The sequence below is a fragment of the Juglans regia genome, chromosome 6 (assembly GCF_001411555.2).
Source record: "Juglans regia cultivar Chandler chromosome 6, Walnut 2.0, whole genome shotgun sequence".
Classification (NCBI taxonomy): Eukaryota; Viridiplantae; Streptophyta; class Magnoliopsida; order Fagales; family Juglandaceae; genus Juglans; species Juglans regia.
The window spans coordinates 12,257,153-12,274,385 of record NC_049906.1 but is presented as its reverse complement, the minus strand read 5'-3'; the positions used below and the strand labels follow the sequence as shown (position 1 = coordinate 12,274,385).

Below are 17,233 nucleotides of genomic sequence, written 5' to 3'. Positions count from 1 at the left end.
AAATTTTCTAAATGATATTGGGAATTTAGAGTCTATTTTTTATATTGTTGGAATGTGAGTTTAAGTGCTAGGAAGTAACTCTCCGACCCGTGCGGGACCGGAGCGTTACATAATTCCCTTTCTTCAACTTTTTCTTTTGATCAAGACATGACTGCAAAGTTGTCGTTTAAATTGGTCAAGACAACTGCCTAATTGCATGCTTTTTGTGGGTACGTACGCATGATGCATATTCGTAAAAAAAAATCGTGCTATACAGAAGTCTCATACTCTGTACACCACTTAAAAATATATGATTTTATTTTTTTACATGTTCAATGTGATTATTTGTTTGGGCCTCTGTAATTGTGGGTTAGGAACAAAATGCTTTCTAGAGAAAAGTGAATGAGCATTATACATAGGATCCATTGTGCCTTCAGCTTTTACTTTTCCTATTTTCAAAAGCTTTGTTGCTTATGTCTTTATCCTTTCATTGGACCCGCAACACTTTTTAAACTTGGTAGTGCTTTTCTGGTTATCCAGCGTCTGATGACACTCAAAAGTCCCACAGATCAAGGCACATAATGCATAAATCATCCGGCTCATCACATAGGACTATGAGCAGATCACTCTCCTGTGACTCCCAATCTAAGGGATCTGTTTCTACTCCTCGTGGGTCCATGGTATGTGACCTTTGCTAGCTATTATTGTTACCCTTTCGTACTCCTGTCTAGCTTTCATACGAAAAAAAGTGACAAATAAATATCTTTTGTTTTTTCTTTATTTAACATATCTACTGTTAAGTTTTTTTATTTATTGAAACATCTTCTTCACAGAAGGTTGACTTGAGCAAACTGGAGATGGCTGCTTTGAGGAGATATTGGCGACACTTTAATCTTGTGAGTTCTTTAAAGGGGAGAAATTTATATTGTTCCATTACCAGCTTTGGGATACATTTTGTTTTACTTTTATTTTTACTAACATATTTGATTTATAGGTGGATGCTATCCCCAATCCATCAAAAGAGCAACTGGTAGATATTGTTTAGAGGCATTTCATTGTTAGACCAATCACTTTTGGACATTCCACACTTGTAGCCGACACTCTTGGACTTCCCAAACTTGCAGCTGCAGATCAATCTTCTCCAGAATAAGAGTGATCAACGTGATCAATATTTTCCTGATTTTCCTCTTTCCTTGTATCATGCTAATAGTCTGATTTCCAGTCTAATTTCCATCCTGTATATTTCTATAGTTATCTGTGTAAAGCTATAATCTTTTCTTTCCATATTTATCTGTGTAAAACTCAACGTACATTGAATTATTTAATAGTGAATCAAGTTGTAGCAGAGGCTAAGTTGGTCTCTCTGTTTTTCACCATTTTTTGTTAAGTTTTTACATGGTATCAGCCAGCTAAGGCTCACGCCCAACAACAACGTTCCTATACCCAGCTTCCGCACAAAAATAACCAAACCTCATGGCCTCTTCCCTTCAAACTTCACCTCAGTTTCCGAAACTGGATGGCCCCAATTATCTTACCTGGCGGATCTAGTTTTTGTTTTCCTGAAGAGTCCCGACATGGTTAGACTCGTTGATGGTACCAGCCTTGCTCCACTCAAAACTCTGCCTGACGGACCTCCGAATCTTGATTATACTTGCTGGTCCAAACAGGATAACTGTGTTCTCAGTTGGCTTTATGCCTCTATCACTGAGAAACTTGTCTCTACCATCCTTAATCTGGAGACTTCCAAACAAGTCTGGGACGCTCTTCAAACCCGTTTCTCTTTGGCATCGCGTTCTAGTGTTTCTTTTCTCAAAAGACGGCTTCAAACCATTTGTCAAGGAACTCGCTCCTGCCTCTCTTACGTTGAAGAGGCCAACCTCCTCTCGGATCAACTGTCCGCTGCTGGCAAACCCATGGATGAGCAAGACCTCATCACTTACCTCTTGAGTGGACTCAAGCCGTAGTTCATGCCCTTTGTCACTGCTTTTACCTTTGCAACCAGGGACAATGACTTCTCTCTGGATGATTTTCAGACCGAACTCTTAAACTTTGAGACCTTAATGGAGGTCTCTAGCCCCCCTATTCCCGCTAAAAATAGCTTTGCCTTTGCAGCTAATTACTCCAAGACAACGGCACAAAAGAAGAATAATAAAGGCCCACCTTTTTCATCCCAGACTCGTTCGCCTATACCAACTACACGTCCTTTACCTCATGTGGGGTCCTCTAGCACCAGGCCAGATGCACCTAACTCTAGAGACAACAGATCCGTTTGTCAAATCTGCACTAAAAAGGGACACATGGCCCTCGATTGCTATAATCGCTTTAATTTCTCCTATCAAGGTCGCTTACCCCCATCAGATCTTGCTGCAATGGCTGCTGAAGGTAATACTTCTTATGCTCAACAGGTGTGGTATGCAGACAGTGGGGCCAATGCCCACATCACCAATAATATGGCAAACCTCACTACCGCACAGCCCTATGAAGGAGAAGAGACTATCACAGTTGAAAATGGCTCAGGTTTGGTGATTCAAAATATGGGTACCACATCGCTTACCTCAAATCATTCCAATTTTACTCTATCCAATGTTCTTCATTGTCCAAATGCTTCCTCAAATTTAATCTCTATCAATCAATTTTGTTTGGATAATGATTGCTATTTTATACTGACTGGAAATGATTTTTCTGTGAAGGAGAACAACACGGGGCGACTACTACTCCAAGGGCAAGTTAAGAACGGACTCTATCCAATTGCAGGCAATAAATCTTGTTCAAATAAAATTTCTTGTTTTGCGGCTCAACTCGGTGTGTCCACCACTCTTGACACATGGCATGGTCGTCTTGGCCACCCATCTCAAGCTGTTTTAAATAAATTGGTTAATTCCAAACATTTAGATGTCTCTACATCAAATAAATTAAGATTTTGTTCGTCATGTCCTTTGGGGAAATCCAAATAATTATCTTTTAGTGACTCAACTCGTCAAACAACTTGTCCTTTAGCTCTTATTCATTCCGATGTATGGACATCTCCTATGTATTCGGTTGGTGAATCGAAATATTATGTTATTTTTGTTGACGACTTTTCTCGTTTTACTTGGCTATATCCCATTAAATTTAAAAATGAGGTTTTGCCTATTTTTAAACAATTTAAAACTCTAGTGGAAAATGTCTTTTCTTGTAAAATTCAACAATTACAAACTGATAACGGTGGTGAATTTACCACCACCATTTTTAAATCTTTTTTACAAGAAAATGGCATATTCCATCGATTAACATGCCCTCATACCTCCCAACAAAACGGGATAGCCGAACGTAAACATCGTCACATCGTTGAAACCGGCTTAACTCTTCTTGCTCGATCCCACCTACCAAATACATATTGGTCAGATGCCTTCCTCACATCTGTTTATCTTATAAATCGACTTCCCACCAAAGTCTTGCATCACTTGACACCTTTTTACATGCTCCATAAAAAGGTTCCAAAATACTCACATCTTAAAATTTTTGGCTCGGCATGTTTTCCTTTACTCCGACCCTATGACACTCACAAACTCTCTTTTCATAGTAAAGAATGCATTTTTCTAGGATATGCCAGTCAACAACATGGGTATCGGTGCCTTGACTACGCCACTGGTCGTGTCTATGTGTCTTGAAATGTCATCTTTAATGAGCAAGAATTTCCTGCAGCACGTGATAGCGTCTTCTGTTCTCCTGCCTCAACGAGTACGGTCTCCCCAAGTACGCCTTCTTCTCTATTTTCATTTCCACCATTGCCAACCCAAATCCCCCCCACTATTGAAACTAATCTCGACATCCCCTCCTCCGAAAACCCAGATCCGTCTCCTATGCCTTCATCTAGGGACCATTCACCCGAAAATCCCGAGATTCCCATAATCGATCTCCCCATCACAGCTTCCCCACCTCCCTCCATCCCGTCAGTCTCTACCCTGTCCAACAGTCAAACCCATACCATTAATCGTGTCACAACCCGCTCCATGACCGGTAACTCAAAACCCAAAGCTTTCCCACATTTCATCTCTCAATACTCGACTCGGCATCCCCTGCAGGTACTCTCCACGGTAGTCACCGAAGCTGAGCCCTCCACTTACACACAAGCAGCCTCTTCTCCTCAATGGCGTGCTGCAATGAGTTCTGAGTTTGACGCGTTACTGGCGAATGGGACTTGGTCACTCTGCCCTCGTCCACCTGGTAAGCATGTTGTTAGAAATAAATGGGTCTTTAAGATCAAAAGACTCTCTGATGGTCGGATTGAGCGCTATAAAGCGCGTCTAGTTGCCAAGGGGTTTGATCAACAATATGGCATTGACTATGCCGAAACCTTTTCACCCGTAGTAAAACACACAACTGTCCGAATGGTTCTTGCCTTAGCAGTCTCTTTTAACTGGAATATACGTCAGTTAGATATTTCAAATGCATTTTTGCATGGGTTTTTGGATGAAGGGGTATTTATGGAACAACCTCAGGGGTTTGTTGATGAGAATTACCCAGATTATGTGTGCTGTTTGCACAAGTCTCTGCACGGCCTCAAACAAGCACCACGTGCTTGGTTTTGCCGTCTCTCCCAATTTCTGTTGGAATATGGTTTTACTGAGTCCACTGCTGATTACTCACTTTTTATATATGCTACTGATTCAGTAAAATTATATGTGTTAGTTTATGTTGACAACATCCTCGTCACTGGTTCTAGCACAGATGCTGTTGATTTATTTCTTTTATCTCTCAAGAATTCATTTCTTGTTAAAGATCTGGGTGAGCTGAGTTTTTTTCTAGACGTCGAGACTAGTCGTGATCAACATGGCCTACGCCTACGCCAAACCCGTTATATCACTGATCTGCTTGAGAGCACCAAGATGGTGGGTGCTAAACCTCTCAACTGTCCTTCCACATCTGGACCAAAACTCTCTTCCACCGAATGTGAGCTCTTATCTGATCCTACTGAGTATCGCCTTGTAGTCGGGGCTCTTCAATATTGTACAATTTCACGCCCCGACATTGCATATGCTGTCAATCAATTGTGCCAATTTATGCATCATCCCCGTGAACCCCATTGGATTGCTATCAAGAGAGTGCTTCGCTATCTTAAGGGTAGTATTGACTATGGTCTCTATTTCTCTCCCGGTGCTATAAACTTACAAGCTTACTGTGACTCTGATTGGGTTGGCAATCCGGATGATCGTCGTAGCACAATCGGGTATGGTGTATTTCTTGGCCCAAATCTCATCACCTGGACAGCCAAGAAACAACCCATTGTATCCAAAAGTAGCACGGAGGCGGAATTCCGCAGTTTGGCCATTACAACTGCAGAACTATATTGGATCCGTATGCTGATGAAGGAGCTTGGTGTACTCCTACCCTCCACTCCAACTATTTGGTGTGACAATATTGGAGCAATTGTTTTAGCCTCAAATCCGGTGTTTCATGCTCGCACAAAACATGTGGAAGTTGATTATCACTTCATCCGGGAAAAAGTCCTCAACAAAGACATTCAAGTGAAACATATTTCTACCAAGGATCAAATTGCCGATATTTTCACCAAGGGGCACACCGCCTCTCGGTTTGCTTTCCTAAGGTCCAAATTAATGGTGATCTTAATCCCCATCACTTTGAGGGGGGGTGTTAGACCAATCACTTATGGACATTCCACACTTGTAGCCGACACTCTTGGACTTCCCAAACTCGCAGCTGCAGATCAATCTTCTCCAAAATCAGAGTAATCAACATGATCAATATTTTCCTGATTTTCCTCTTTCCTTGTATCATGCTAATAGTCTGATTTCCAGTCTGATTTCCATCCTGATTTTCATCCTGTATATTTCTATAGTTATCCGTGTAAAGCTGTAATCTTTTCTTTCCGTATTTATCTGTGTAAAACTCAACGTACATTGAATTATTTAATAGTGAATCAAGTCGTAGCAGAGGCTAAGTTGGTCTCTCTGTTTTTCACCATTTTCTGTTAAGTTTTTACATTGATGTCACAGGTGTTTGCAAATTTGTTTCCTGTTTCCTTTGATTCTTTTGGTTGAGCATGGTTTATTTAGTAGATTTTGGATGTTAGATAGCATTATCCTGCTCTGAAAAATGCAATGCTTTTTCCTGTTGTGAAGCAAATGGACGAGTTGCAAGTCATTGTGGGGTTTGTCCAGGCTGCAAAGAGACTCAAGACTGTATGCAAATGAAGGGGGGAAGAGATGGAGAGCTATGAATATGCTTTTCTATGCTAACAGATACTACTGGAACCCAAATGTCCACTTCCCTCTTTAGTGATTTCTGTAACATATTATTTATCACTGGCTTGTCTATGTCTTTCATTTCCTCTAGTAGGTTAGTATTTACTTTGTTCCAAGTTATAGAGGTTCTTACTTTTTGGTAGCTTAGTTATATATGTAGATATATGTATAACGGTGACCGGACCTCTAAAGAAGCCCTTGTGGCTTTCTTTCTAAAGTTGGTTGAATGTATTGCTAACTCTGGGAAGTGGGTTTTTGAAGTGTATATATATTTCCAACTGTTATTGCGCTTTGCATTTGTATAGATGTCTTGCCATTTGCATCCTTTGTCTCCCAAGGCTTTCTTCATGGATTGTTCTTAAGGGTGGCAAATCGCGATTTCGGGTCATATTTGTATCATATCAAGTCGTAAATATTCGACTATATAGGTCAATTCAAATTCAACCCGTTAAACTAAATGTGTCAAACTTTCAAATTCTGACTTAATCTATTTAGATAATGTGTCGTGTCATCCGTTTTGATTTGTTTAATAAATAATTAAAAATAGGTCATTACGACACAACTCATTTAAACTTGTTTCATGTAAATTGGTTGAAATAACACATAATTCATTTGACTTTATTAATATAATTTCACATAAAAGTTAAAATCTATATTTATTAGTAACTACAATATTTTAAAAAATACAAGACTACCTCTAACAAGAAATGTCAACATTTTTCAAATTTTAACATATAATAAAACTAATATTACAAATTCTACAATAACAAATATGAGCATAGGTCTAAAATTACAATCCTAAGAATAAAAATACAAGCATACTGAAATTATATTACAACTCAACAATAATAAAATTGTAATTTTGAAATAAAATCTAAACGGATCAATACGGGTTGATTTCGGGTTAAGCGGATTGACCCGTTTATAAATCGTGTCTTAATGGGTCAATCCATTTTGACCCGAATAATTTAACATCAAACCCAAACTTGTTAATTTTGTGTCGTGCTTGTGTTTGAATTACAGATCGTGTTACATATTGCTACTCCTAAATTTATACTCGATAATGTAGGACTCAAGGATGATGATTTTCTTCAATTTTACACAATATATAGACTTTGTTGTAAATAAGGCTGGGTTCAAATTGTCCATTGGTAATATTTAGGTCTCGTTTAGTTGCACAGATGAGATGAGATTTTTTATATAAGATAACTTTTACTTTGGGGCGCATGTTAGCTGCAACTTCAAACGCCCAATTTGTATCATTGGTTTGACCCCTCATTTTTTTTTCACTTAAATAGTTAATGAAGTAATTATTAATAAAATTATATATATATTTTTTCTTAATAGTTAAAAATGTTAAAAAAAGAATTTTTTTACTCATCGTTTTCATATACCACATCACACTTATTTTTATTTTATTCTTCTTAAATTAATTGAGTTATTTTATTCATTATTTTATTCATCATGTATTTGATAAGAAAAAAAAAAATATGATATATAATGTAAAGATGATGAGTATAATTTTTCTTCAAACAAAAGGACATCGCTTTCGTTGCTGGCCCTTACTTTCATTCTAGACCAATGGCCAGGTTTGTCTATGACTTGTTTGAAACAAGGCTGAAATATTCGGAATTAATTGAGGATCATTCCTTGAGCAGCAACTTTAGAAACGGCCAAGGAAAAAAAAAAAAAAGAACTTTTTGGTTGCTTACCAAAAAATAAACAAAGGGTATCATACTTTTGCTTTATACTTTATATATATATATATAAATTACTTTTACATATTTCTTGCATATTTTAGTGATGTAATTTATTGTATTATTTTAATTATATTTTAAATAAATAATACAATTAATCACATTAATAAAATATATAAAAAATACATAAAAATGACTGTACATAAAATTTTTAATATATAAATATAATTCTTAGTTTACCATGAAATATTATATCATTAAGAGAAGTGTTACAGTCACAAATAATTTTATAAAAATATATCTATAAATTGATTTTATATAATAAGTTAGATATATTTTAAAATAAAAATAATTTTATGATTTAATATTTTATATTAAGTCATGTCAATTTATACGTTTATTTTGTATAAAATGTTTTTCATCATTAAAAGATGTTAGAATGTTAGTTTGACATTTGTGATAGGCGGGAGGTAACATATCAATTATATCTCAAAATTATCACGAGATCGATTCCTTAGACACTTGATAAAATATATTAGAAAAAAGTAATAATTTATCAAAACTAATATAAATTTGATAAATAATAGTTACAATCGTGAGTATGCAAGTACCACATAGTCATTTTTAAAAAAATAAATAAATACAAGATTTATATGAAAAAATTAATTTTTTAATAATAAATTCTATTATTTTTCAAAACGACCTTTTAATAATCTATGATTATATGTAATATTACTCATATAATTTTAAGTTGCACCAGGGAAAGGATTGCTTCTGCCAAATTAAGTCCTGCAAATTCTAACACATTGATCTATAATATTTGAGTAATGCTAGATATAAGTTTAAAATAAACAAATTCTATACAAATATTTTGTAAAATAATGGGTCTCACTAATAAAGAATAAATTTTTTATACTTTTTTAAAGTAGAGTTTAATTTTTTATAAAGATTTATACAAGACTTATCTATTTAAACCTTATACAACTCATTTCTCATAATATTTATTTTTTTGAAAGGGATGTAGCTTCTTGAACTGTCTTTTTCAATATATTCTGTAAAATCAATTTCACGAGATCTTTTCGCATCAAAATGGGACCCTTTTATTTATTATATACCCTATCCACCTCAGCCATGGACTCTTCTGCACTCCCAAATGGACGAAAAATAAAAAAAATAAAAAAAATTTATTTAAGAGCTTGTTACCATAAATTAAAAAAAATTAACATTTAATTAAGACTGCATTTATTGGGGATCAAAATTAAAGGAAAAAAAAAGGGTGAAAAATGAAAATGGGTCCACCATTTTGAATGGTGGATGGAGGATTGCATGGTTTTTAAGTTTAAACCATTTAATACCAGCTGCTATCACATCTGTACGAGTAATTTCCAGTTTATTTCAGTCCCTAGCTACTCCTACTGCATTATTAGGTAGCATTTTATTATCAGTAAAAGCAAATTCTTGTGGGGTCTACAATAATGAATAAGAGTAATTTTACGTATAATTGTAAAATGTGTAATCGTCGTGTAATTGTTTTGAAAAAGAGTGAGGTCGACTATTAAAAAATTAATTTTTTTATATAGATCTCATATTTTATTTATTTTCTTTTAAAATGATTACGCGACAGTCACAAAATTTACAGTTATAAATATATTTTCTCAATGAATAAATATCTAATATTTAAAATAATTTCCGTAAATAATAATAAATATTATAAAATTGAGAACTCATATTTGAAATCTTAGAAGTTGCAAGTTCTGCATAATTATTTTTTTTTTAAAAATAAATTTATGATTTTTATAATTTTTTTTATCTTTTTAATGATAAACTCCGCCTTTTTGTCAAAAGAAATATGTTGTGCTTATGACTTTTCTTGGAACGACAAAAAGGAAAGTTGTACTTGATGCTCGTGGTCTTCTAATTCTGAACATGCTCACAAGGCCACTCACTATGCCACCTTTCGTGGCAACCAAAACATTGTGTGGTATAAAGAAATAAAATCTTTATACAGCAAGATTTAAAAGAATAAATATAGATAGAAGTTATTATTGAGAGCATCTATTTTACATACATGATGTGGCATCATCTAGACCACACATCTTCTTAAGTAAGTGTTGGAAACAATCAACTAGAAGCATCCATACAGTGAGTGTAAAGTGTGCACTGTTATAGTGGCTTATCTCTAGCATTACTCTTATTATATTGAAAACAAGATATGCCATAAATACCAAGTTGATAAAAATAGTGGGATTTACAGCTCTTACGTCCTAAATTATTGTAAGAGTTGTTCTAGAACATCCTCGTACGAGAGAGAGACAAATGTCATCAGATTGGAAGATCATTAATGAAATATTGTAACGATTTTTAAAAATCGATATGTTTTATGCTAATTATAGAAAAATTTAGAAGAAATCATGTGCTAATTATAGATAAAATCTAACTAATCCCTTAAATAAAGAGTATATTAAGTTAAAATGTCAAATCACGTAGGCCAAAAAAAAGGAAATTAGACAATAAAGCACTCTTCACGCCCTAAAAGTTGGAATGTTTTGTTGGATGGATTGACCAAAAATCCCAACTTTATCTTCTTGTTGACAAGAAAACGTAGATGGGAACATGTGGCATTACCTCTTGGCCTATAAATTCGATTGGCTTTTTTACATTCTTAACACCATTTACAAAATCATGAAGTTCTCTCAAACTCAAGTTTGGGGAGTTCTTCTACTTCTTTCATTTCTCTTCAGTTCATTTCAGCCTCTTTTCTCACACCCCACCAATGACACTAATTCTCTGCACCACCACGGCCTCAACCGGAAGATGCTTTCGCTTTCGCCTGAAGTGAAATCGTTCAACTTCTACTCTCCGCCACCACCTAGTACTGTTGCTGCAAATATGATATCTTCCCCATCGAAGCCATTCTACTTTTACTCTCCGCCACCACCTAGTACTGTTGCTGCAAATATGATATCTTCCCCGTCGAAGCCATTCTATTTCTACTCACCCCCACCTCCTAATCAGCCACAGGTATAGGCGGCTTTGGAAGAAGTCATATATGATGATGACCACCCACCTTCTCCAAGGCGTTTGGCTTCATATCAAAATGTATGGCAGGGCAATAAGACCTGAAAATCAGGAATAAATGATGTAATTTTGAAAGCGAGTAAAAAAACCTTTTTGTTTTCTTGATTCTCCTTCTTCTTCTTGTATTGCATTCATGCATCTCATGTTTTCAAATTAGGTTAATTAAAGGCCATCTAATCCTTGTGTGATGTTGTAGGATATAGTTTCCATGTTTATCTTACGTAAAACGGCATGTCATTTAACTTGGAAACAAAACCAGCACTACAATTTACATCATTTCTTGTTTAGCCCCCATTTAGATGTACGACAGGTATCATATATACCTTGAAAATTGCGTGCCGATCTTTCTCCAGACAGCTAGCCTGCCATGCGTGATGTTTGGTCGAAACGACAGACCAAAATTATGTATAATAAGGCAAAATTGCCAACAAAATGGGTATTGAGTGTGACACAAACCTTATACCATAATAAATAACGCTTTTAATTTGACTACTCGTTTAGAATTGATTTGGTTTTACTCAATCTTATATATAATAAATAAGTCGATTCGACAACTAGATCAAAATCGACTCGATTAGATTTGAGCATGATTGTATAATCTCGAATAACTTTATAACGAGAATAATTTAATTATTTCAAATGAAAAGTGAAAATTACGTTCTTAATACCACATCCTCTCTAGTCTCCCTCCAAATGGAGAAGAAGCCTCCATATATGCCTCTTCTTGTTAAGGTAGTGTCTTCCCTTTAGTCCTTGACCTCCTTTTTGTCACTTCTCCACATTTTTAGCTTCTGCCCTTCATTTGGTTATGGGCTTCTATTACTCAATATGGGCTTTTGAATGGGCTTACAATCTTGACCGCATGACAAATTTAACGGTTGTCCACGACTAGCTAGTCAATGGTTGTCTCTGAGATTGGGCCACTATAATCAATTTTGTTTTTGCTCATACTGAAGGAACATTCATTAATTTCAATTTGGGGGCCCAAGATACAGCTAGAAGCCCAGCAAGCTGAATACAGATTATGTAAAATATGGGAGCAGAAATCTTATGGATGTTGTACAAATATTAGATATCTCATTATTTAAAGGGTTTTGCTACTATGCCACCCAACGGCTCGATCTTTTAATATTTTTAAAAAACAAAAAAATATATAAATATACTAATAGTCACTTCATAAATTATTAAGCAAAAAAAAAAAAAAAACATGAGCGGATGAGCGGTTGAAATGAAGAGATAAAATCACGAGACATACTATCATGATTTTCCTAGTTTAAAAGGGTGATTTCTAAGGACATTTATATTGCATGTTGTATTCTCAAGCTACATCATTTTAGGTTACAAAAAAGGTTTTCTAGTTTGTGACCTCATAGCTCATAGAGGTCCATGGGGGCAGCAGTAGTACTACAGCTATCTCAATGACTACATGACATGGATTCAGTTCGCGCGACGACATTATTATTGAGAACGACTTCAACCTCGCCATTATATATATCAGTGATCATGCAACGTTTCCTTCTAGCGAGATTGAGAGATCCGCTCAATCATCATAGAAATTCATGTGATTTTACCCTCTTTTTATCTTGCATCAGTTTGTCATGAATTTACACTTTCGTGAGGTATATAAATATATATATATATAAATATATATATATATATATATATGTATATGTATTTTTTTTTGAAGCTAAAGCATTTCTCAATAATTAATTTAATTAGAAGTCGTGTATTATGAGTAATTCTTTTGATATATATGAATGAGATCGATCCTGCTTATTGGGTTTTCATCCACTTCTCCTCTTTATAATTCCATTAATTAAGAACAAAAAAACGTCGATCAATTACTAATATTATTGAGATCATGGATACGTACTATTACGAGAAGATCAATTGGCTTAATCATTAGGATGAGGAAATTACGTGAGGATCAGAACATCCAACTGATCTGTCCCCAACATTTCTGTGGATTGAATTATTAATTGATCTTTAAACGCCTGCCTATGAGTTTCATTTTCTCTTCTTTTAACTGCTTCCCTTTCTTCAACTTTTTCTTTTGATCATGACATGACTGCAAAGTTGTCGTTTATATTGGTCAAGACAACTGCCTAATTGCATGCTTTTTGTGGGTACGTACGCATGAAGGATATTAGTAAAAAAGAGTCGTGTTATACAGAAGTTTCACACTCTGTACACCATTTAAAAATATATGATTTTATTTTTTTATCTTTATTAAATTACGTGTTTTTAAGTTATGTACAAGAATGTTGAGCTTATATTTAGAATTTCTCTAGTCAAAATACTCTTGCATGCCCCCTTCAAACTCTCCACCATTTTCAATCGTCCAAAAATTTCCATGCATTAATTGTCGTGACCTTGATTAGTACTACTACCTCTCCATGATTGAATCCATCCCATGCATCATGAAGTGATGATTTCTTCCAGTCAAAGATAGATTCATTTCAGATTCCACAATATATATATAATGTGGGATGCCTTTATATTCAATCAATCAGCCACTAAGAGACCTATCTTGTTAGGGTTTCTTTATCTATCATATGCTTTTTAATTAATTCCCCCCACAATTAATCACAGAACTAACCAATAATCAGACATGATCTATTTCGAGATCTTTTTTATATTCATGGAAAGATATGATCTGTGAAGAGATCAATATAATTAAGGTTACGTACAAAATTTTATAGTAGTCAATGCAGTGAGCTTTTTGTCGTGCTCTTTAATTTCTTTTCCTCATTCATGGGCAAATGGAGCTCTAGCCCCACACTGCAACATTACAATATAAGCTGAAACTACAAGTCGCCCATTATTTTCTCGAAAAAGCTTTGCATTTGATGATCGATGGAAAAGCTAAAGACACATATATATATATATATATATATATGTGTGTGTGTGTGTATAGATCAGCTCATGATCAAAGGATTGGCCAATTTCTGATCATGATCTCTTTATTAATCGCGCTTTTATGTAGCAATTAGTACTTTACAGCTATTTTTTTTTCTCCTAATTTGGAAGATGGATTTTCACCAGTTGCAACTCCTTGTTATGATCATAGTAGGACCATCATATATAGAGCTTATTTCAGTCAAAGTTTCATCTGATTTAATGGAAACATGATATATATATATATATATATATATATATACACTAGCTAGCCAGGCAAAAAGTAAAAGGAAAAAGTAGTAGTGAAGTTGCAATTTGCATGATTATTACTTCCTATATCGACTTTAGCGCACATCAAAGTTGTCCCTAGCCCTCTCGAGAGCTCTTGCGATCGTGGAGGCTTTCTTTTCCTGTCTCTAGTACAGGCCTAACACTCTCTCCCCATGGAAGAGTCACTAGAAGAGTTGTGTAAACGGATGTCTCTATCGGAAAAAGAAAAAGAGGAACTTATAGTGGAAGAGGAGCTGCTCGAAGAAACGAACCAAAGAGGGGAGCATTGTCTCCTAGTGTCCCTTCTTACTAAGAAACATTACAACCATGAAGCTTTTAAACATACCTTACGAAAACTATGGAGACCAGTAAAGAAAATTTGGTTTAAAGAGCTGGGCTCTAAACTACTTATGGTGGAATTCGAAGACCAGAAGGAAAAGAAAAGGGTGCAGCGTGAAGGCCCTTGGTCTTTTGATAGGCATCTAGTTTTGATGGAACACTTTGTAGGGGGCTTACAGGCTCATAAAATCAAGATAGCCTTGTCTTCCTTCTGGATAAGACTATATGACTTACCATTAGGAGCCATGAATGAAAGGGCGGTGAGGAAGATTGGTGAAAGTATTGGCTCGGTAGAGGAGATCAATATCGAAAAAGATGAAGTTGCATGGGGTGAGTTTATCAGAATCAGGGTCAGAGTGGATGTTACAAAACCGCTTCTATGAGGTAAATGTATTATCTTACCTTCTAAAGGTGTTTGCTGGGTTCGTTTTACATATGAAAGATTACCTACGTTTTGTTATATTTGTGGGATATTGGGTCATAGTCACAAAGACTGTGATGAGAAGATGAAATCTAGTGATATACCGAAGGAAGAAGATTATCCATATGGGCCATGGATGAGAGCAAGGGCCACCCCTGTAAACTTCCGAAACTACCATGCCGAGAAAGGAGATGAGGATCCTGTTCTGTCACCTTGTTCAAGCTCAAAAGGAAAAGAAACAAATCGAGAAGTCACAGGGGAAATCTTGGGAAGTGCAGGTGGGAGTGTGAACCAAGGCACTGAAACACACAAAGTCAACTCTACCAAGGCTACTAGAACAGAACACCATGCTGGATTAATGAGGGGAAAAGAGGCCTTACCTCATACGAAAGCTGGTCTAGATGGGAAAATGGGAAACCTGTAGGAAGAACAGTCAAGAAGGGAGGAGGTAATCATGGGTGTACAATCAACGACTCTGACTGATATTGACTTAAACATCAATTTGAAAGGTGAGGCAAATAAAAAAAACAACCAAGGTCCATACTGAAGGATCACTTCATCAGTTTGGTGGGGAGCCAATACTAATAGAGGAACTGGGCCTGGAGAACCCAACCTCTAGGCCCAAACGAGGAAGACCAGGGAGGAAATGGGCTCGAAAAAGCCCATCTTCAATTGGGAGTCAAACAATAGCTTCTTTGCCACAAGACACTAAAGGAAAGAGGAAGGCCTTAGTACTGAGCTCGACTGAAATAAAGCGCCCAAAGTTTGAGAGAACACAAGGTCATAAGGTGGAGTCTGATGGAAGAAGAATGGTGGAGGCTGCTATGCAGCCCCGCCAAGTACAATGAAACTCTTAAGTTGGAACTCCCGTGGGCTTGGGAACCCACGAGGAGTTCGAACACTTCATGACCTTATCATGAAGGAAGGTCCCACGGTTGTATTTCTGTTGGAAACAAAATTGGATACTAAAGCTATGGAAAGAATCTGTATTAGAGTGGGTTTTGATGGCTGTTTTGTTGTTCCGAGTGTAGGGAGAAGTGGAGGTCTAACTCTTATGTGGAAGAAGGAGATTAGTTTGTGCATCAAAAGCTACTCTTTGTTCCATATTGATGCAAAGCTAGAAGATCCGAGTAATAGAATTCAGTGGAAGTTTACAGGATTATATGGACATCCGGAAACTGAAAGAAGAGGAGAGTCTTGGGATTTAATTCGACGCTTAAGGGAAGAACAAGAGATACCATGGTTGGTATGTGGAGATTTTAATGAGGTGTTGAGTAACAATGAAAAGCTAGGTGGTAGACCAAGGCAAGAGAGGTTGATGCAAGCTTTTAGAGGTGCTCTGGACTACTGCCATCTGCAAGACTTGGGGTTCCAAGGTACAAAATACACGTGGTCTAGTAGGAGACATAACCAACAGGTGATAAGTGAAAGACTAGATCGATTTGTGGCAAACTTGAAATGGCAGGAATGTTTTCCCCAAGCTCGAGTATCCCATTGCTCTGCTGCATACTCTGATCATCTGCCGATATCACTTTCTCTAAGTGAGAGATTGGCTAGAAGTAGCACAAAGCTATTCAGATTTGAAACAATGTGAGTAGAAGATGATGAGTGTGGAGAGATTATTGCACGACATTGGAAAGAAGCTACTGAAGGAAATGGTTTAATGGCAATATCCAAAAAGATCCAGGTTTGTAGTAGAGGTCTAGAAGTATGGAATGAGAAGAAATTTGGTAAAGTGCATAAAAATCTGAGGAAAGCACGAGATACACTTCACAGATTACAAATGTCAAATCCAAGACGAGTAACAAAAGAGGATTTGGTGAAAGCAAGAAATAATGTGCAAATTTGGCTAGAGAGGGAGGAGATCCTATGGCACCAAAGAGCTAAAGTTCTGTGGCTAAAGGGTGGTGATTTGAACTCTAAATTTTTCCACCATAAGGCTTCTCAAAGGAAAAAAAAGAACTTTATAAATGGACTAGAAGATGAGCAGGGTATTTGGTGTTTTGAGGAAAAGAGAGACCAGTTGATTGTTAGCTTTTTTCAAAACTTGTTCAAATCTGATATTAGAAACAATAATTGGGAGTTTTTGGCAGGCTTAAGGGGTCGGGTGACTGAAGAAATGAATGCTGAGCTACTGAAAGAATTTCATCGAGAAGAGGTCAAGATAGCTTTGGATCAGATGGCACCAATGAAATCTCCAGGACCTGATGGAATGGCGCCTGTGTTCTTTCAACAATATTGGCATATTGTGGGTGATGAGGTAATAAATGGGGTGCTGTCCTCTCTCAGAACTGGTACTATCCCTT

The 17,233-nt window shown here is 36.2% G+C and overlaps 1 long non-coding RNA gene across 1 annotated transcript; it reads left to right on the top strand.

Moving 5' to 3' along the window:
• The first annotated feature begins 545 nt into the window (after window positions 1-545).
• On the top strand, window positions 546-1,034 carry LOC108988630. The gene is made up of 3 exons (XR_004801737.1): window positions 546-659; window positions 813-875; window positions 974-1,034. It is a non-coding gene; the product is annotated as an uncharacterized LOC108988630 (long non-coding RNA).
• Window positions 1,035-17,233: the final 16,199 nt, after the last annotated feature.